Raw genomic sequence first — 22,039 nt, 5'->3', positions numbered from 1 at the left:
TGAATATTGTTCTATTTGCCCTAACCTGCATTGTCATTGTATTCTCATATTTTTATTTGTATTGTATTCTTATTTACTATTCTCAAGTCTAACTTGTTTTAATTGTATACACATATCCTTTTTATAATGAGCTTCTTAATGCTATACATGTTTTATGTAAAGCACACTGAATTGCCTTGTTGAAATGTACAAACAATACAAATAAGCATATTACTCTAAAGTTCAAAACATCATTACACTGTTGAAAAGCTTCTTAAAACCTGATGATACAAGACAAGGTCTGTCTACTTTGTGTAACCAGGTTTTAATTATATAATTATTATTTATTCCACCAGATCCTTATGGGTATTGAACCTTTGTTCCAGAATTTCATGAATAACATTTTCTGGTGACTAATTCTAATGTTTTTTTCTTCCCACATGACCATGGTATAATTTAAGCCCCTTTTACCTGTTAATGCCACTTTTATGCTAGTACTCACCAAAAAGTTACATTTTGATATCAAATCCTTATAGAACGGTGAATGTGTTGAACCACGTCTGGAATTGATGGGGAATGACTTAAACATTGCAATGCAGAAAAAAATGGCATATAGAGGAATTATTTAAAGAAATGGGTCAAATTGTATTCATTTTTGTTTTTTGAAGGTCACAAAACTTCCCAAAATATTACACTTGCATTTAGCATTAAACTGCCCAAAAGACTCCCCGATGCTGTGAAATACAACAACTATTAAACCGTTTTGATCTTAGGTAATTATGACACCAAAAGACCCCACCCCCTTAAATTAATATGATCTTTCTGAAAACCAATATAGTGGGATGGTGTCATATATTCAGAGATCATTAATCATAGATATCGTCATCATCACTTGGCGTGTGCATCTATGTTGTCTCCTATCATCAGGAGCATTATGGCAGCCTAACCGACACATTTGAGTTTACTTCGGCCCATTTACAGGTTAGAGCACTGCATGACTTGTGGCAGTCCCATATGAGCAGATGTAGCACTGTTTCCAGAGCTGGTAAAATCCTGTCATCCATTTGTTTATAAGGTTGCTATCACTGTCACAGTCCATCCATGTCCAGTTGGTTCAGGGGCTTCCATTTTGGCTTGACATCTGTTTCGCCATATACGCTGGCGAAGTGTGTGCTGCATGGCGAAAAGTGTCAGGGCATGGTGGAAGTGACAACACCAAAGGCCAAGTGGACTTTGCCCTAAAATTACGAAATTACAGGCCTGGTGAAAAGAACGACTCCGCTGTCCAGGTGGAAGGACTGTCCCGCATTGGGGGAGAAAGAACCCATTGCTGCTTTATAATGCCATGGAATTATGACAGTGTTTGCCTCTTTCCTACCTGGATCTGATACTTTTGGCTTTTAAAGGGTCCATCCATGTGATTTGTATGGGATTGTATTCGCGGAAGCTGAACAAGACACTTGGTTAATCGATAACATCAAATGGAGAATCAGGAATGAACTCCCCACAATAAGCGAGTAGCCTACTGGACAGCTGTCCTGCGAACATTTTTCCAAACACGCCACTGTCAACCCTCTGCTAAGATTCTGCTGTGTTTAGAGACTTTTCTCCACAACAAAGAAAATCCAAACGTGCCTTAGATCACCTTTGGATTACGATGGCATTATCAGGGGTTTCAACTTTTTGAATTAGCCTGTTATTGTGTTTTTTTGTTTGTTTTTGCCCCATGTAATTTGCATTGCCTGTTGTACAGTATGTTGTTTGAACTTGTAAGTCGTAAAAGGCAGTATGCCCGATGTAGGCTATAGCATTTAGCCTGTCTAAGTGGCACACTGATAAAAAAGCCTATCTATAAAAAAAAAAATGGAGAAGTCTTCACAAAGCCCATTGTAATATCTAAGCTAAAAGGTGTAAAAACATAAATAAATGTGTAGGCCACCTATTATTATTTCTGGTCATTTCAAGAGGTATCACGTTTATTAAGAGTCCATCCCAGACCTAAAATCTGGACACATTGGCACATGGTGGTGGTCAGGTCAGGTGTTCAAGGTGTTTGGTTGATTATGTGACATAATCAACCAAACACCTTACACCTGGTGGTATTGGTAACTTGTCTTGAATTTTTAAACACACAATGTCGAGAGAACGAGATCAATGGAGGAAATATGACTCAGGGTCTGAAAAAAAGAAAAAACAAAGAAAAAAGAAGAGTTCAATGCCTCGCTGAGAGGTTCATTTGATAAATTCGTAACAAAAATCAGCGATCCGATGGCGCCCCAAGCAGCCCCGTGTCGAGACAACCGAAAATTATGTTTTGGAGGCGGGGGCTGCCCAGCCCCAGGTGACAATGATGGTCACAACGACGAGCAGTGAAGATGAGGAGGAAGATGCAATTCATAGCAGCAGCAGCAATTCATAGCAGCAGCAGCAGCTGCAGCAGCCAGCCCAAGTTGGCGGTCATCATGACGACCAGTGAAGAAGAGGATGTGGAGCACGAGGGAGAGGCCCCTATTCAGGAGGAGGAAGGTGCTAATGGTGATGAATCAAGGCAAGAAGTCCCATGTATGATGATGTTGGTAATTGGCCAGTAAATCTGGACACTAAAGTGAGAGATCTGATCATTAGAAGAGGTCCCCAAAAGCTGAAACCAGGATTTTGTTATCTGAAAAACAAAGAAAATAAAAGACACTTTAGAGGCTTTGCTCATCAGAAAACTACCAAATGGGGACAAATTAGCTGATAAGGGCATCAACGATTGCATTCATATAACTGATAAACTGAAATCACACGAAACATCCCCAGATCATATCTCAAATGCATTGAAATGGAGAGAAGCAACAACGCGTCTGGAAACAAATACGGGCATAGATGCTTTGCAACAAAGGGAAATGGACAGAGAGAAAGCGTATTGGCAGGCCGTGTTAACCTGTATTGTCGCAGCCATTCAATATCTGGCAGAACATAATTTGGCATTTAGAGGAACCAATTCTAAGCTTTATGACGAAAGCAATGGTAACTTTTTAGGCCTCATAGAAATGCTCGCCAAATTTGACCCAACCATGCAAGAACATGTCAGACGAATTAAAAACAAGGAAACCCATCAACATGATTTGGGATCTGAAATTCAAAACGAAATCATTGGTATCATGGCTGCAAACGTGAAAAACTCCATCATTAATGACACAAAGAAGGCAAAATGTTTTTCTATTGTTCTAGACTGCACTCCAGATATGAGCCATCAAGAGCAGATGTCGCTTGTATTGCGTTTTGTGAATATGAACTCCCTCGAGGTGAGTGTGGAGGAACATTTTGTTGATTTTATTGTGACAAGTGACCAAACTGGAAAAGGACTGACAGATTCTATCCTGGCTGAACTGGAGCAGCTTGCTCTCAATATAAGCGACTGCAGAGGATATGAAAGGGCAGCATAAAGGCGTCCAGGCTCACATACTCCGTCTCAATCCCTGTGCCTATTTCATGCCTTGCTGTTGTCACAGCCTGAATTTGATACTAGGAGACAAAATGTGCAAAATGTTGCCCAAAAGCAATGACATTCTTTGGTGTTATGCAACGTAGGCTATATACACACTATTTGCCGCTTCAGTTAAACGTTGGGAAATATTGAAAGCGCACACTTCTCTCAATGTTAAACCACTATCTGGAACCAGGTGGGAATGTCGGGTAGAGAGTGTGAAAGCAATACGCTACCAAATTAATAATATTAAGGATGCTTTGCTTGAAGTGGCAGAGAGCTCTAATGACCCTAAAATTTTAAGTGAGGCCCAGTCCCTGGTCAACTATGAGCTGCAGAATTTTGAATTCATTCTGGCCATGGTTATATGGTATGAAATGTTGTTTGCTGTGAGTAAAATGCTCCAGTCTAAGGATATGCAGCTGGACGTGGCCTTGTCTCAGATTAAGGGTCTGATTGAATTCATGCTGAAATAGACATACTGGATTTACCTCTGCAAAAATAACAGCAAAAGAGATTGCTGCAGAGATGGATGTCGATGTAGTATTCACGGAGTCACGCGTGAAACGGAGAAGAGACGCACAAGATATCGCACTATCTGCAGAGCGGGTATTCGAAACTGCATAGTTTAATACCATAGTGGACCAAGCCCTTGGAGCATTAAGCTTCAGATTTAAACAGATGCAACAATTCGAGGACATATTTGGATTTATTTTTAACCTATCCAAACTTTGTGAAATAGATGACACTCAACTGAAAAGAAAGTGCGCGTCTCTGACAGATGGAAAGTCTAACGACATAAAAGGAGAGGACCTGTTTGCTGAGCTGCGCATATTGTGCGTAACGGTTCCTGAGGGAGTGAAGACTGCGCTGGAAACACTGCAGTTTCTCAAAAAGAGGAACGGGACATTCCCTAACTGCGTAAAAGTACTAAAGTATTGGCATCAAAATGTACTTAAAGTACACAAATTTACAAAAGTAAAAGTACCAAAATGTTTGAAAATAGCAGATCTACAATCTCACAAAGCGTCGCATCGCAACGCGTTGTGAGCTTGTAGATCGGCTATTTTCAAATAGCCTAGGTATTTTATAATATATAATTTATAATATAATGATATAATTTATATCTGAAAAGTAACTAGTAAATAATTGTAGTCGAGTAAAAGTACAATATTTGCCTCTGAGATGTAGTGGAGTAGAGGTAAAAGTACAGACAATTGGAAACACTCCAGTAAAAGTGCCTCAAAATTGTACTTAAGTACAGTACTTGAGTACATTGAGTACTTAGTTACTTTACAGCACTGTGTATGTATCCAGATAGGAAAGAGGCAGACGCTGTCATAATTCCATGGCATTATAAAGCAGCAATGGGTGCCTCTTCTTTCTCCCCCAATGCGGGACGTTGTCCTTCCACCTGGACAGTGGAGCCGTTTTTCTTTCGGCGATAACCAGGCCTGGAATTTCATAATTTTAGGGCCAAGGCCACTTGACCTTAGCCTGGTAAACCCTCCCTCCGGAAATCTTCTATTCTATTTGATTCCAGGAGTGAGTCTGGCCTGATCGCCCATTCTGCAATATTGGCTGCAGGCTGAGTTGGGCGGAAGTAATACCGTTGACTGACAACCCCTTCAGCCAATGATATTTTTTCCCCTTCAGCCAATCAGCAGTTCACCAGTCTAATGTGACGTCAACGGGACTTTTGAGACAGCCAAGCCCAAAATGGGTTGCCTTATTCGGGTACATGGGTGTCACTGCCCACCCCTACCGGTTCTCTAAATTTTTATTTTTAAATAGGCTTTGTCATGATTAATTGACCACATATATGAAGTTAAACAACTAAATTCTATCCAAACGATATCTTATAAGTAAATTCCGTGCCTCAAAATAGAAGTTAGAGAGCTTTTTGAAGTCAAAAAATCGCGGAGATTATAGCGGACAGAAAAAGATGGCTGCCGTTCGTGTTTTGGGCTCACTCGAACTCGCCACCTGATTGGCCAACTGTCGCTGTCAATCACAGAACGATGTGCGACGACGCTGATAGGCTCGGTTAGCTGGTAATTCCACTAGAAACCCCCACAATGGGCTATCAGGCCAGACTCACTCCTGGAATCAAATAGAATAGAAGATTTCCGGAGGGAGGGTTTACCAGGCTAACTTGACCTTTGGTGTTGTCAATTTTTTGAGGGCACAAATGCCAGGGCAGGAAGGCCATCAAATTAAACAATGATCCACGGAAATAATGAATTTAACTTGAAGGTTAGGATGATTTATTTTTAATATAGTACAAGAATAGTATCTGTGAAATACAACCCATTTATTTCACAAAATAATGTATTGGCAAATACAAATCACATTAAATTCACAGATTAGAGATTGTATGTATTTTCTCCACAAGTTATTTTCATTCAAATGAAATGTGATTGAGCTTGCACTAATAATGACTTTAGTTAATGTTCACTATTTAAAATATAGTATTTCTTAATTATTAATAACTATAGCTTGTAGATTGGATAATGATGTTTAAAAAGGAACAGTTTTGGACATACAAGATTTCCACCCGACAGCGACAATATATATCTTATATACTGTATGGTTCTTTATATGAGTCAGTTTCAACAGATATCCTTCTAATTGGCTAGGTCAACTAGCTACCAGCCTGGCGGGGATCTGCCCTGTTGCGCAGCATCAAAACAGGTGAAGGCAATTAACTTAAACAAGGAGCTGCACACCTAAAATGTGCTTGCTCAAACATTGTCAAATTGTCACATTCTAGCTGCTGAAATAAACATCCCATTTGGATCATTGTTGACAAACGATCAGAATATAGATGTTATTTGCCAATTTTTTATTTATTGTCTATCAGAGCAGTGAGGTCACAGCTTCTCTACTTTTCTATGATATCGATAGCCTAAACTTTGAATTTGTTTGCAGTTATTAATTTCTATTGCTTGCAGGATATTAAGATTCATAATTTTGGGATTTTGTCGAATGTATTAATCTATATTTTGTTGTTATCAAACGTTGGGTTTTACTGTGATTCGATGTGCACACATGCTCTGCCACTGACAATCAATGAGACAGACAGCTGTTTTGTGGTTCTACTGGGTAGTTTTAGTAAAATGGTAGTTGAAACGTTCTAAAATTCAAGTGTAGGGTAAATTAATGATGATAAAAAAAAAACATTAGAGCACATCGGTCCGTTCTACGGAATTCTTGCTCTCTTGCTCTCTCTCTCTCTCAAGACATCCACCAGGCAGCCGTCTGAGGAAACATGCAGGATGTAGAGAGGCTTTCTGTCGGCCTTGAGTCGAGGGGTGATGGCCTACTCATAGCAAAGCTCAACCTGTTTTATTTTGTATTATCATTTTTGGGCGGTGTAGCCGCCCCTATAAGTGGGGTTGGGACACCTCATTAGCTGTATTGTGATTGGCTCATTAGTACACCCCTAGCTGTACTGTGATTGGCTGACTATATTAGCTGACTCTATTCAGCACTGTGATTGGCTAGCGAGACACATGATGACATTAATAACCTATAAATAGGATTATGCACTTCAAAAAATCCATATTTTTTTTGAAGTGAGCTTCCATCACTATGATGACCACTGTGATGACCACACCGCCCACTTCACACTGGGTGTGATTTTTTATAATTTTATGACAGGGCAACGGACAATAGAGGATAATACATAAACATAAAAGAAAACAAGATATTGCGCATTCTAGTGTATTGATGCCGAGCGTTCCTCTTGACTAGTTGTCCTCTGTGTGTGCGCGTGTGCGTGTGCGTGTGCGTGCTGTATAAGGCAGAAGTCTACAAGTGATGGTCACAGTCACAGCATGTTGCCTCATCACCACATGCATTCCTACGACTCATCAGCCATGAGTGACCACGCATAGTGTTCTGTCACAATGAACGTCAGATAAAAAAAATCAAAATATGCGATCTAGCTAATAATCATCCATTATTATATATTGGTGCGTGTTTTTAGCTGTGGCGGACCAGGGATGGAGTTATGATTTTTTCCCCTACTGTACCATTCATCCTAGGATATCATAACATCATAGAAAAGGTAAGAAAACCGTGGTGCAAAATTCGCCTTTAACACATTGACCACCGGGCCCGTAGTTCTACGGGCCGATAAATCCAACCGTAAAGCGCCGATCCCGTAGGCTACGGGCTATGGTCTTTTTAATGGTCCAGGTTAGATTACCCCCTCAGGCACATTGTCAGTTAATCTCATCCATGAAAATTACATAGAAGTTGAATTTTTTTTTAAATTATTATTATTGTTATTATTATTATTACAAAACACTAAAGCCAAGATATAACGTCAATCAGGGGGTCCGCCATCAAACCGTAAATTTAATCCGAGCAGCAAGCGGCTGCATGTGATCAGTGAGGAAGCACCCGGGGAAAACTGCAGCAGCAGCCGACCGTGCTTGCGCATATGCTTGCGCTTGTAATTTGCACGCGCGGCTGCCTGTGTTCAGTGGGAGGGGGAGCATGCATGCTGCACCGGGTGGAAGCATCCGTGTTCACGTCACATGCTTGCGCTAGTAATGCTCGTGCACGAGTATTCACGCACAGGGATGCACTTTCCCTGACCCCAAACACATCAGCCAAGCGGAGTGATGTGATCGCCTCGCCAATGTCGCCATCATTGTTTTGAAACAAATAAAGCCGACATCAGCCGAGCCGAGTGATGTGGTCGCCTCGCTATAATTGTTTTGAAACAAATAAAGAAAAACTTACCGCGATCATTGCAACACGCGTCACAGTCCACGGAGTTTATTTGTATATGGATTAATCCGTGCATCATGGATCGTGGGGAGGACCGAAGGTTTGTTCTTTTTTTCCCCTGGTGGTTCCTCTCCTCTCTCTCTCTCCTCTCCTCTCTCTCTCTCTCTCTCTCTCTCTCTCTCTCTCTCTCTCTCACCGGAGGCTGTGTGTGTGTGTGTGTGTGTGTGTGTGTGTGTGTGTGTGTGTGTGTGTGTGCGCGCGCGTGTAGTCGCCGATCGCGTTGTTGTTTAAAACAAAGAGAAAAGTTACGCTTGTGTTTGTGTGTGCGCGCGCACGCGCGCCTCACACAGATGCACACAAGAGTTGCCGATCCCTAGGTGTTGTTATGAAACAAACAAAGAAAAACGTGGGCGTGTGTATTACACACACACAATTAGTATCTTTGAAACAAACTTCCGAGGCTAGTCTCTCCCTCTCCCGGATCGCCGTGCTCACAACCGTGTGTTGTGGATCGGCTTTTTCCCCACTCGACTTGAAATGTGATGTGTGGACTATTAGTCAATTTAGTAAGTTACGCGGTACAAATAGTACATATCTATCACTTTGTTTGGGCTTGTTTTCATAGACCTGGTTGCTTATTTCGCTCTCACAACCTGGCGTGGAATGTGTCTCACGTGACCGCTAGCAGAGGGTCTTCAACCTGTGGGTTGGGATCTCAACGCCTCGTTGTGAGCTTGTAGACAGATATACTTTATTGTCCTTGCGGAAATTCATTTTGTACCAAGCAGCCATCAGGATACAAAAAAATCACAAAACATAAAATAAATATATAGACAGATCACACAAGACACACAGACACAGAGAGAGAGAGGGAGGAGGAGGAGGAGGAGGAGAAGAAGAAGAAGAAGAAGAAGAAGAAGAAGAAGAAGAAGAAGAAGAAGAAGAAGAAGAAGAAGAAGAAGAAGAAGAAGAAGAAGAAGAAGAAGAAGAAGAAAGGGCTAGCTTGTAGATCTGCTATTTTCACAATATTTATCTGTGGAACCAGTCAAACAAAATGGTGGTCCCCAGTTCAAATATGATTATTTTGGGGGGTCACGCCCTGGCATCCCTTATTTTTATTTATTTATTTTCACAAATTGTCATAAATGGTATAAAAGAAAAAAAAAGCTGATCTACAAGCTCAGTAAAAGCTTGTAGATCTGCTATTTGTTGCTATGAATACAGGTGTGGCTTGAGATTTTGACTTGTGTGGGCAAAAAGTTTGGAAAAAGGAAGCTCTCGATGAATGTATTGATGTTGCACTTTGAACTTTGAATTATTATTTATTATTATTTTGAAAAAAAAAAAAAAAAAAAAAAAAATACAGTGAAAAATGTTGTTTGAAATGAGCTGAAATAAGCTTGCACTTTGGAAACAGTGATAAATGTACAATCAAAGGCATTTTTTTTATTTTTATAAACGAAGTATTGTTTACATGACTGATGTCAATGATGGTGCAAAATAAATGTCAAACACTTTTGAAATCATTTTTATGCCTCTAAAGTGTGTGTCTTACTGAAACGCTCATAACTCTTATTCTAAACAAAAAGGTCTGTTTTTGGTGAAAACCAAGCTGTATTCAACTACCTCTAGCTAAAAAACGGAACATGCTATCAACTCATTTTTTCAGATGAAAGAAGAGATTCTAAGCTTTGTTTTGAGATATTCCATGTGTTCATAGTCATAGTACAAAACATTCTGTGAGTCCTCAAAGATGAGTCAGAATGGTCAAAATGTCTGGCAATGGGGAAGCCTTTTCTAGAAAACCCTATGGCAGTCAATGTGTTAACACATTCACTGCCATTGGCGTAGATCTACGTCAATTCAAATCCAACCGTTGACTGCCATTGACATCAATTATTTTTTTATATTAAAAAACATAAAATTACGCTAGAAGGCGCTCTTCCGCTCTTGACTGCGAGAGAAGGAATGGACGGATGTGACGTCATCCCAAAAAGATTCACTTCCGTCCACTCCTATGTTATGAGATTTAGAAAAACACAACTAGTTCGGATTTCTTTTTTTTTACTTAAATTTTAATCCCACGATTTTGTAACCCAATTTTTGACACCAGCCAATTGTCTATGTAATCGCCGCTGACACCGTTGAAAATAGCATGTCTAGCCAAAAATACATACTGTAGTAAAACACAGGAGTCGAGATACAGGCGATTTCCCAAATACTTTAACCAGGAAGTGAATGGAGCAGTAAATCTTCGGATCACGTTATCTCCTGGTTCTGTGTGAAAAATAAATAATACAAAAAACAAAACAAAAAAAACTCATAAGTCGTCCTTGGCAGTGAGGGCTTTTGGACGATGCCTCATCATAAGTCGTCCTTGACAGTTAAAGGAGAATTCCGGACAAATTAAGTGTTATCTTTGATGTCTCGTTACTCACCTACCGATGTGAAAAGTAGCGTTCTTTTTTTTCATATATTCCCCTGTCGTCATTTTTTAAACACCCTCCGTTGTTATAATGGGAGCGTGAGGGTTAGTGAAGTTCGTCTATTATAACCGACGCAATGTTATTTTTTTCTCTACTACGATTCATTGTAGAGTCTCATGATAGTCAAACATGCGCTGAAAATTCCTGCGAGCCTGCCGTTAATGGCGAACGATTTAACACTGGTTGCTTGTTTCCAGAATCTGGCAACACGAGTTGCCAGGTTCTGGAAGAAACAAGCAACCAGTGTTAAATCGTTCGCCATTGACGGCAGCCTCGCAGATAGTTTCAACGCATGTTTGACTATCATGAGACTCTACTATGAATACTAGTAGTGAAAAAAACAACTTTGCGTCGGTTATAATAGACGAATTTCACTAACCCTCACGCTCCCATTATAACAACGGAGGGTGTTTAAAAAATGACGACAGGGGAATATATGAAAAAAAAGAACGCTACTTTTCACATCGGTAGGTGAGTAACGAGACATCAAAGATAACACTTAATTTGTCCGGAATTCTCCTTTAATTAACTGTGCAAATGACATTTCCATGTGTGCACGGTTTGGCTCAGGTTGGCTAACCGCTCAACATAACATGTGCTCAGCCAAAGAGATCCAGGATAGTCCGGGTCCATTTTTATATTACAATAGTTCACTTTGTGATACAAGCACCAAATTTGGCATGAACAATGCCTAGGACCTACTCTTGCAGAAAAGCCCGTTAGCCACGCAAAAAAAAACAATATGGCTGCCATTTTCATTTTATGTGTTGACCTGGATTGTGATTGGATTTTGATTATTTTGGTATCAACATATAGTTTTGACCGTCATGTCATCTTCTGCTCGCCATCCCCAGCTGGCAGGGCTCTCTGTATGCATTTGACATACAGTTGCCTGGCTTCAGACACGGTCAACTTGATAAGTGGCACGCTTCACATGATGTGCAAGAGATGCCCTTGTAGGCGGAATGGCATCATAGGACCTCTGCTTCCATGCAAACAGGTAAAATCTTGCATCATCAACCCCATCACCAGTGCTGTTCTTGTCATGCACTGTTACTGGTGGGTATTGACTGAGCTTCTGGAAGACATGAGACACTTCAGGCCACACTTACCGGGTTTCTGTCTTATTGCCTTTTCCCATGAAAGGCTGACACGACCTCTCATCCAGTAAAAGCGTGAAAGAAAAGGATGCCAATGGATTTTTCAGGGCCTAGATTCTTCACTAAATCGTGAACTGGTAACCAACAACAATACAGTACAGTACAGTGCTGTTCAATAACAATACAGTACAGCACAGTACAGTACTGTGCTGTACAATAGCAATACAGTTCAGTACAGTACTATGCTGTACAATAACAGTACAGTACTGTTTTGTAATGTGTTAGTTTGTCCTGTTTTAAGTGGTTACTTAGTTTTTACTTTACTGTTGTGTTTGTTTTATTTTGTCGTAACGTTTCCTGTCTTGTCTCGTTACCTTGTGATTAGTTTTATTTCTCCACCTGTGTACCGTTAGTCCCTTAGCTCAGTGGTGCGCATTCTGCGCAACCTTTTTACAGTACAACCTCAGAAAACATTTGGATTATCCAATCACAATCCACTTCAAATAACACATAAAGTGTATTTCGCCGGCAGCCATTTTGGAAAATGGCAGTCATATATATATTTTTTTGCGTGGCTAACGGGGGGAGGGGGCGGGGGGGGAGTCAAAACTATATTCTGATGCCAAAATCATTTCAAACCAGGTAAAAAAAACACATAAAATGTCTTTCACTGGCAGCCATTTTGTAAAATGGCAGCCATATTGTTTTTTTTTGGGTGGCTAACGGGGGGAGGGGGTGGGGGGGAGTCAAAACTATATACCGATGCCAAAATAATTATCCAATCACAATCCAGGTCGAAAACCACATAGCATGTCTTTCGCCGGCAGCCATTTTGGAAAATGGCAGCCATATTGTTTTTTTTTGGGTGGCTAACAGGCTTTTGTGAAAAAGTAGGTCCAGAAGAAACTTTGTGGAAAATCTGGCGCTTGTATCACAAAATGAACTATCGTGTCACTAACAGCCCCTACTAGGAGGGCTTAATACCATTTAAACGCTAATATAAGTCTGAATATTTAGTTTTATTTGTTGATGACATGTATTATTGTGTTTATTTCGTATGCTATGTTGATAAACTGAGTACATACGACCACAATGGAAACAAGTCCCCAGGACTGCATTGTGTTATCCTTTTAGCCTTAATGTCTTACTGTACCATGTGCTGTTTACATTTCTAATAAAGTATTCAATCAATCAAATACTGCTGTTGGACAGTTGAGGACAGACAACAATACATTTATGCAATTATGCATAACAAGGTTGATTAAATAGTTTAGGTTTTCACCAGACAAACGGTTTTGTGGGAAACATAGATGTGGATCGGCACCCAGCAAAGCAACTTCATTCCAACGGATCACTATGGATCTGGTCAGGTGCATGTACATTTTGATCAGTAACTACTATATTCAGCCACTCTGCTCCTGAAAAAGTCAGTATTAAACTTTATGGAGCCTGAGAAAGTGTGTGTGTGTGTGTGTGTGTGTGTGTGTGTGTGTGTGTGTGTGTGTGTGTGTGTGTGTGTGTGTGTGTGTGTGTGTGTGTGTGTGTGTGTGTGTGTGTGTGTGTGTGAGTGTGAGAGAGTGTGTGTTACTCACTGCCTGCCTCAGTATCAAGTGCGGTTGTTGTTTTCCTCCAGGGTGAAGATGGGAGACATGTAGGCAGCAGTCCTCCAGGGGGCAGCAGAGCTAAGGTCCTGACTCATGGCTGGACTCATGGCATAGGAATGCATGTGGTGATGAGGCAACATGCTGTGACCATCACTTGTAGACTTCTGCTTTATACACGCACACACACACACACACACACACACACACACAGTTTAAAAAAAAAAAAAGTATAAGTAAGTACACTTATAATACATTTAGTTTGAGTTAAACAGTGAAGATGTGAAATATTTTCAAAATGTTTTTTACAAAACAGTAAACAAAACACGTCATATGTCATATTTACTATTTCGAAGTAGCCTATAACATGATGAATAATAGATGATGATGCTGAGAGATTTTAGCAACAAATCTGTATTTAACAGCTGTGTTGGAGACCAGTAAAATAAAATCAGCGTGGTGACTAAGGTCTCAAGTTAATCGAGCGACCATGTCGGTTTTGTTTTTTAATGGCTGGTTGTATACTCTATGAGTTGTTTACGGTACACAAATGGTGTGAGAAGAATGGCGCACCGGAGTAAGCACATGTCTGGTGTATTTACCCTGATATTGGGAAGAGTGTGAATCCCCCGAGGGGATGAACATTTATTTATTTATTTATTCATTCATTCATGTGTTTATTTTCATGCTTTAAATGGGCTTAATAGTTATTGTACCTTACACATGTTTACTCAGACTCCAATGGCGAATATTTGCATTTATGAAAAGTGTATGTATTGTTAGAGAGACTGTCACAGGAAGAAGTGGTTGTCTTGTCTTCCTGTTTCTCAACAACAACAATAACAAAACCAACGGAGAACCATGAACGTCCACAACGCAACGTGAGTGTCCGTCTGTCCGACGTTTCTTCATCCAAACAAGAATCAAATCGGAATTTTTTGGCATTGCGATATGAAAACAAAAAAATGGCATTGACGAGGACGGCTACATGTTATTTCACATCTGCAGTTACCAGCACAACAGAAGACGCTGTGTCAAGTTGATCGGGTCTCGTTACAATCGGATACACCTGCACTACAATACTTCACCATAGTTTTGCAATTTGCGCTATGACGAAAAACTAAATCATACAATGTAACAATGCAATTCCAATGGTGAAAGCTGTGTTGTTTGACTCGGCGAAGTAATGGAGAATTTGGCCATGCCCCGAAATACCCGTATGCGTGTCTCAAATAATACAACCAATACAAAATGTACATACAGGTTTAGCCCCATTACGAACCTCTCACTCCACTATAGCTCCGAGATGAGGTTCCTCTACAGGAATCGGTGGAACGGCCGCAAAGGGTCCGTGGATTACCTTTTTCATCGAATACAAAAACTAATTGTAGTTTCCAAACTGTACAGATGTTTGAGGATGTTCCGGAAACTTTTGGGACCGGCACGAAACACCCGCTTATATCGCTTATTTAGCCAGCCGTGGCAATGTTTTCCCATTGTAGCCGAATCGGGAGCAGTAATGGCCGGACGTAGGTGGTTTTTCCGGGTTGAATGGGAAACATAGCCACAGGCTTACTAAATAAGCGATTTAAACGTTTGTTTCGTGCCGGACAAAAAAGCTAGGGTTCCGGAACATCCTCAAACATCTGTACAGTTTGGAAACTACCATTAGTTTTTGGATACGATATTCGGCGAAAAAGGTAATACACGCCACAGACCCTTTGCGGCCATTCCATCGATTCCTTTAGAGCTCGCAGTGTAACTTCATCTCGGAGCTGTTAGCTGTATACACAAATCCATGGAGCACTGTCCTGCGTGCAACCATTGCTGCGGTGTCAGAGTCAGTCAGCTGCTGCCGCGGTGTCAGTCAGCTGCAGACATGACTCCTCACGTTACTCTTTTCCCTGCTTTTTACTAACTTTTACTAACACTAACTTTACAAAAATGTACAGAAAATCAGGACGAACCACCTACGCCAGGTGCCAGTAGGCTAGTTTATGGCTGCTCTGCTAACGTCAACAAACGAACAGAACCGCAGCAGCAGCTGACTGACACCGCAGCAATGATTGCGCCACCTAAAGTGCAGCGCTCCGTGGATTTGTGTATAGCGGAGTGAGAGGTTCGTAATGGGGCTAACCATAGAGTTATAATATATCTAGAGGGCGGATTGCCCCGCCCCCAGCTATTCATTTCTATTAAAGTGCTCAGTGGCGTTTTGAAGCACCCGGAAGTAAGAATAGGAACCAATATGGAACCAATATGAACCAATGGAATGGATCCATGGGTTGTGACGCGTCGTGAGCATGCGCTCAAAATGGGAGACGCACTCGCAGTAGCATTTAAGTGCATTCTCAGATTTGACCACCAGGCTTTTGGACATACAGGGCTGAATGATTCACTACATAGAATAGGGAAGCACCCGACAGGGAAATGTAGAGTGTGACGAACAAGAAACAGTAGAACATGTACTTCTCGTCTTCTCCAATGTGGGAACTACAGCAATGAGAGGAATCAATTATATCAGGAGTTGGAAAAGGGGAAACATCATGATTTAACACTGTCAGGTCTCTTGATTGATTGATTGATTGATTGAAACCTTTATTTATTCTCGAAAAGAGCATTGAGGTTTACCCTCATTTGCAATGCTGACGAGATTACATATACAAAAATCAACAATTAAGGCACATACATGTATAAAACACTGAAACAACAAAATAAACCATAACAGAACATTTGTAAGTTAAAAACAATTACATGTTGAGGTAGGGAGATTTAAGAGCAGGTGATTAAATTGTCCATAGGATATTGGGGCATACATTTTTAGCGCAAGTTGTAGGGTGTTCCATGAAATAGGAGCATCAAAGCAAAAAGCAGATTTCCCCAGTTCAGACTGAACAGGTGGAACCTCAAGTGTAAGCCAGTCACTTGAGCGGGTCTGGTAAGTGCTTTTTTTCCATTCTAATAGTAATGTAAGGTAGGGTGGAACCTTCCCATCGATAGCCTTAAAAATAAACTGATACCAGTGCCTATCTCTTCTCTCAGAGAGGGAGGACCAACCTACCCTGTCGTAAAGGGTACAATGATGGGTGCTGTAGTTTTCACCAGTAATGAATCTAAGTGCTGAGTGATAAACTGTGTCTAGGGGTAAAAGGGTAGTAGGAGCAGCATTTCTATAAATTACATCACCGTAATCCAATACTGACATAAATACAGCTTCAACGATCCTTTTCCTGCAGATCATCGGGAAGCTGACTTTGTTTCTGTAAAGAAATCCAATTTTTTGTCTTAATTTGGTGGTGAGCTCAGCAATGTGATGTTTGAATGATAGTTTTTCATCGAGCCAAATACCCAAATATTTATATTCTGTAACTCTGTCAATAGAGGATCCACTAAAAGTATCTATATGTAAACAGTTATAATCTATGTTTTTAGCTCTTGAAAATAGCATAAATTTAGTTTTGCTTGAGTTCAGGACTAGTTTAAGTGCGATGAGTGCATCTTGCAGGGAGTTAAAAGCTTGTTGGAGTTTTGCCATTGTCACTTGGACTGTGTCAGCTGTACAGTAAATAATTGTGTCATCTGCATATAGATGGGATTGACAGTCTTTTAGCTTGGAGACTATATTATTTATGTAGATGGTAAAAAGGACTGGGCCTAAGACGGAACCTTGAGGCACACCGTTGGTAACCTGCAGGAATTCCGATCGAACATCCCCTCCCTTGACACACTGACGCCTGCCGGTTAAATAGTCCTGGAACCAACAATGGGCCATATTGTCAAGGCCAATATTGCGAAGTTTCTCTAAAAGCAGGCCATGGTTTACAGTGTCAAACGCCTTCGAAAGATCAACAAATATAGCAGCACAGTGTTGTTCATTGTCTAATGCATTAATTATATGGTTTTTGACTAAGGTGACTGCTGATATAGTACTGTGGTTTGTTCGAAAACCTGATTGTTGTGGGCTTAAAACTGAAAAATTTGAAAGAAACGGCTTGAGTTGGTTGTTGACTAGTGATTCCATGATTTTAGCTAGACAGGGCAGTTTTGAGATTGGCCTGTAATTGTTTAGGTCCTCTCTATCACCACCTTTAAAAAGAGGGGTCACATGGGCCGTTTTCCACAAACTGGGGAAAACACCTTCACAGATAGAAAGATTAAAAATATGTGCAAGAGGCTCTGCAATAATTGGAGCAGCTAATTTAATAAAAAATGGGTCCAAATTATCCTCCCCCGGTGAACTTTTTGCATTAATTGTTATTAATTCATCCAGAACAGTACGAGGGGTAAAAGGTTTAAAAGAAAAACATTGGCGGTGGTCCAAACGACACATGTCACTGCTGGTATTCACAAGGGGGCCTGCATAGGTATTTTGAAATAAGTTCCCTGCATCCTCAAAGTGTCTATTAAAAACCAGGCAGATTTCAGCTTTGTCTATAAGCACCAAATTATCATATTTAATATGTATAGGCAGAGGATTTGTGGATTTGTTTTTGTTTAAATCAATAGCTTTCCAAAAATTGGCTGGGTTGGAGTATGAGCTAGTGATGAGATCTAAAAAGTATTTTGATTTGGCTTTCCTTACAGCGGTGGTACATGTATTTCTGAGTTGTTTAAAGGACAACCAGAGTGCGGGATCTCCTGTGCGTCTAGCACGAGACCAAACATTATAACTTCTTTTAAATAGGGCTGATAGCTCCTGAGAGAACCACGGTGTTGTTCTATCTTTGACTCTGAATTGCTTCAGCGGAGCATGCCTGTCAACAGCTGAGTTAAAAATATGTATAAAAAACTCTAGGGCCGGTTGTAGCTCTGAGAGTTCTGTTGTGAGGTGAATATCACTATGGTGTAGATCGGCTAAAAACGTGTGTTCATTAAAATGTCTAAAAAATCTTTTAGTGACCATGCAGGAATTTGTTTTTGTTAAACGTGTACTCCTAACACAGGCGATTGGGCAGTGGTCGCTTTGACCAAGCTCAAAAACACCACTGGCCACAATTTTATCAGGTTTATTTGAAAATAAAAGATCAATAAGGGTATCCTTGATATTGTCCTTCAAATTTGGCCTTGTAGTCTCAGTTATCAGCTGGGTAAGATTTAAGCTACTGCAAATTTCTTTAAGGCGGTCAGATGAAGCATTAATCCAGTTTTGGTTAAGATCACCCATAACGATACATTCATTGTCTAAGTATTTGGATATTAAACCTGCTAAGGCATGAATGGAATCCGACACAGCAGAAGGAGGTCTATAAACACCTACCACGACTACAGGAGATGGCCCTATTTGAATCTTCAGAGCGAGCAATTCATAATAATTTGGCCGGGTCACAGAGTCCAAGATTGATACAGAGAAAGATGATTTAACATAAATGACCACCCCCCCTCCTCGTTTTGCCTTATCAACTCTAAATAAATTATATCCGGTTAAGGCAATGGCTGTATCATTTATATGTTTTTTTAGCCATGATTCGCTCAAAATAAGTAGGTCTGGATCAGTCTGATGAACTAGTATTTTAATATAGTCCATTTTTTAATTAACACTTCTAATATTTAAATGAATCATCCCTAGACCTTTCCTATTTTTAAAAACTTCTGGGGACAATGGAATAGATGAAATAGGAGTAAGGGCAGTCATGATAGGTTGAATTGGAATTGGAATTAAATTAGGGGCTGTAACAGTGCGATTTGAGTATTGGGGATAATCTCTAACAGAGATTGCAGTAGGGATATGGAAAGTAGTGGATTTCATGAGTCCACCTGGCCACAGGGGGGCGCTGGGGTGGTTGTGGGCAAGACAGTTTGGTTGTTGTGAACCGGAAGTAATTCGAGTGAGACCGGAAGTAGTCACCTCGGCCGTGTAAACAGACTGGTCAGGTGGTGTAAACAGTCAATAACGTGGTCGCGTACATGTATGTTCAGCCACAGTGCGACGAAGATTAAGTGAAAGCATTTGGATTCCACTTTTATTTGGATGTAGGCCGTCTGGCATATAAAAAGAGGAACGGTCCCAAAACAAAAAGAAATTGGGAATATAGCTAATGAAAGACTGTGACATGTAGACTGAAGCCAGTAGTGGAGGGACTGTAAACGGCTAAAGCGAACATTTCCGTGCATAGTAGGCAGAGGACCTGAAATATAAATGGTCTTCCCACAGCTGCTGAGAAGATCAAAGAGCCGATTAAAGCTCGTCCTTGATATCTCAGAATGCCGATCATTTGCTCCTGAGTGGACAATTATTTTTGTGATGGACAGCGGGAGAGAGGCCAGGATTTCGGGGACTTTTTCGATGAGTTTGGTTGTGGTTATTCCAGGAAAACAGTGGACTATTGCATTGATGAATCGGACATGCTTTATGATAGAATCGCCAATAATGGCCGTGGATGGGGGAAAGAGAGGCAATGGAGCGGATACGTCAGGAGGCGTCGGGGGGGGGCGATGGACAAGGACCCTCCGATCGGCGATGGACAGCCACCCTCAATAGTTTGTGGCGGTCATTTCTCTGGCTAGAGAAACTAGATTTTCTGTGGGGGCCACCACCCATCGAGCCCGGGTCGGCTCGAAGGGTGCAATGGACAGCGGCTGGGGGGTGCTCGTCCACCCGGGGGAGTGACGGCGACGGCGCACCACCAGGCAGCGGGCCATGGATCACTGGGGGGATAGTATGGGCGTTGAGTGGGGGGTAGTCAAAATTGTCCAGAACAGAGAATGTATTTCTTGTAGTGAGCGGGGGGGCTTGGGGTGAGGTAGAACCGGGACGAGATCTTCTGTCATGTTTGGACCGAACAACTTTTGTCCAGGGGACCGGTGTGGAGCTAGACGACGGTCCCAACCTAGGCCTAGCACCCTCAAGGTCCCACCGGACAGAGGCATCCAGCCGCGGGGCCCTCGGTACCATCCAGTCTACCGCCGCTGGTACAGTCGCGTCCAGCATGGCCCTGGCGCCAGGAACAAACGGGACTAGCCTCCCCATTACGGCGGGGACAGTCGCGTCCAGCTCCCTGTTAGCGACAGGAACGTGCGGTGACCGCCTCCCCGCCACTGCCGGGATGGTCGCGTCCAGCTCGCCCGCCACGACAGGGCCGGCTACGTGGGGACCAGCGGAAATCACAGCGTCGGGTGAATCGGGTCCGAGGATCGAAGCAACGGCGTCATGGCAGATGGTGGTGAGCATGGAGTTGATGTTCATTTCGTCGTCCTTGATCTGGTATAATATGGATATTCTTCCTTCCAACTCCGATACCTTCTGCGTTAGGAGATGACAGCTGTCGCAGGCGGATGATAAGGTAAGTGACGACATGGTGGTGGTAGCTTAGGAAGGAAAAAAAAGACTTTGTGTGACCTCTTGGAGGAGCTGGTCTAGGGTCCGGCTGTTGTCATGGTAACGGCCAGGGTCATCTCGGGGGAGGCTGCGGGGTCACGGAGGGGTCAGGGCTGTCAGCCTCTTCCTTCAACAACCAGAGGGGGTTGCGATCAGTAGAGATGCAGGCAATGATTCCGCTGAGTTAAATCTCCTCATGAATGCATCTTCTTTCCATTCACCAAATCCTTTATCTGGTCCCTGGTTCCTTCAGCATCCACCTGTTTATGTCTCTTTCTCCAACTTTGGCTATAGTTTCTTTCTGGGCCCGTCTCCTCCTCTTCTGTGGTCTTTTTGTAGGTGAACAACAATGTCCCAAGATATTTTCAAACTCTCGTTTTGCGATACATATAGCCCACAATCCGAGTCTGACGCACGTTGAGTTCCAGTGTTCCCTACTACGCAGTTAAATTAAACAGCTCGAGCTGGTAGCCTAAACTTTAAAGCAGGAGAATATTCTCGCATTTTTCATTGGCCGTTTCACAATTTGTTTGCTGGTTAGGTTAGTTAGGGTGATTATTAGGGTTTAGTTAGGTAAGGCGGCAAGTTGATTTCCAGGGGGTAAAATAGTCATTTGACCGCTTTTCTCATCTATGGTCAACCTACATCAAAACAAACATGAACATTAGGGAAAGCAGCAGGGAAAATATATGATAATATCATTAGATACATAAGAGAAACCCAGTTAGTCAATAGAATATAGTTTTATTTTTATTTATTGGTTTACTGTACATGTCCAGTTCACAATCCAGTCCAGCTGGTGGCGGTAATGCTCCTTAAATGGTTGCCAACTGCCAAAAAAACACGAAAGAAGAAGAAGAAGACCACCAGGCTTGGCCGCTTCACTGTTCTACTGTAGTTCTGGGGGCTTGGGGCTAACAGGTTTAGCTACACACAACAAGGAACGGTAAACATGTCTACTGTAAAGGATGCAAAAGTGCATTTACAAACTTTATATTCGAACATAAGACACCTGTGCATATTCTAGCCAGTATCATGTATAATTGCATACAGCTGAGTTAAAAGGACATAAAAAAGTTAAATATGACGGAGAAAATAAACAATACCTGCTCTGAATCCTGCATGAACTGAGCACGGCGAGGCGCAGCTATGATGACGTCATAAACCCTCGACTGCAGTGCAGTCTTAAAGTGACAGTACTGTACTACAGTTATAATAATAATAACAACACATTTTATTGGTAATTACTAGGACAATTTGATATCCATGCCATGCTTCATGTAAACGTACAATACATCTCACTCACACATGGCATATGCATAACAGAGGATTTTTTGGAACGC

General features: G+C 41.5%; 1 long non-coding RNA gene across 2 annotated transcripts in view; it reads right to left on the bottom strand.

The window, feature by feature from the left end:
* The window catches only part of LOC308087873, a 32,950-nt gene extending 11,124 nt beyond the window's left edge, over positions 1 to 21,826 (bottom strand). Inside the window, exons 1-2 of one of the 2 annotated variants that reach the window (XR_013933369.1) lie at positions 21,803 to 21,826; positions 13,373 to 13,551 (exon numbers count right to left, since the gene is read on the bottom strand). This is a non-coding gene — a long non-coding RNA (uncharacterized lncRNA). The remainder of the gene's footprint in view (positions 1 to 13,372; positions 13,552 to 21,802) is intronic. The other variant, XR_013933370.1, reaches the window with a different exon arrangement.
* Between the last annotated feature and the right edge of the window lie 213 nt (positions 21,827 to 22,039).

This window comes from Gymnoscopelus braueri (assembly GCF_963280865.1).
Source record: "Gymnoscopelus braueri genome assembly, chromosome: 7".
Lineage (NCBI taxonomy): Eukaryota > Metazoa > Chordata > Actinopteri > Myctophiformes > Myctophidae > Gymnoscopelus > Gymnoscopelus braueri.
The sequence above is the reverse complement of the archived record's forward strand: the minus strand, read 5'-3'. Positions and strand labels throughout refer to the sequence as shown.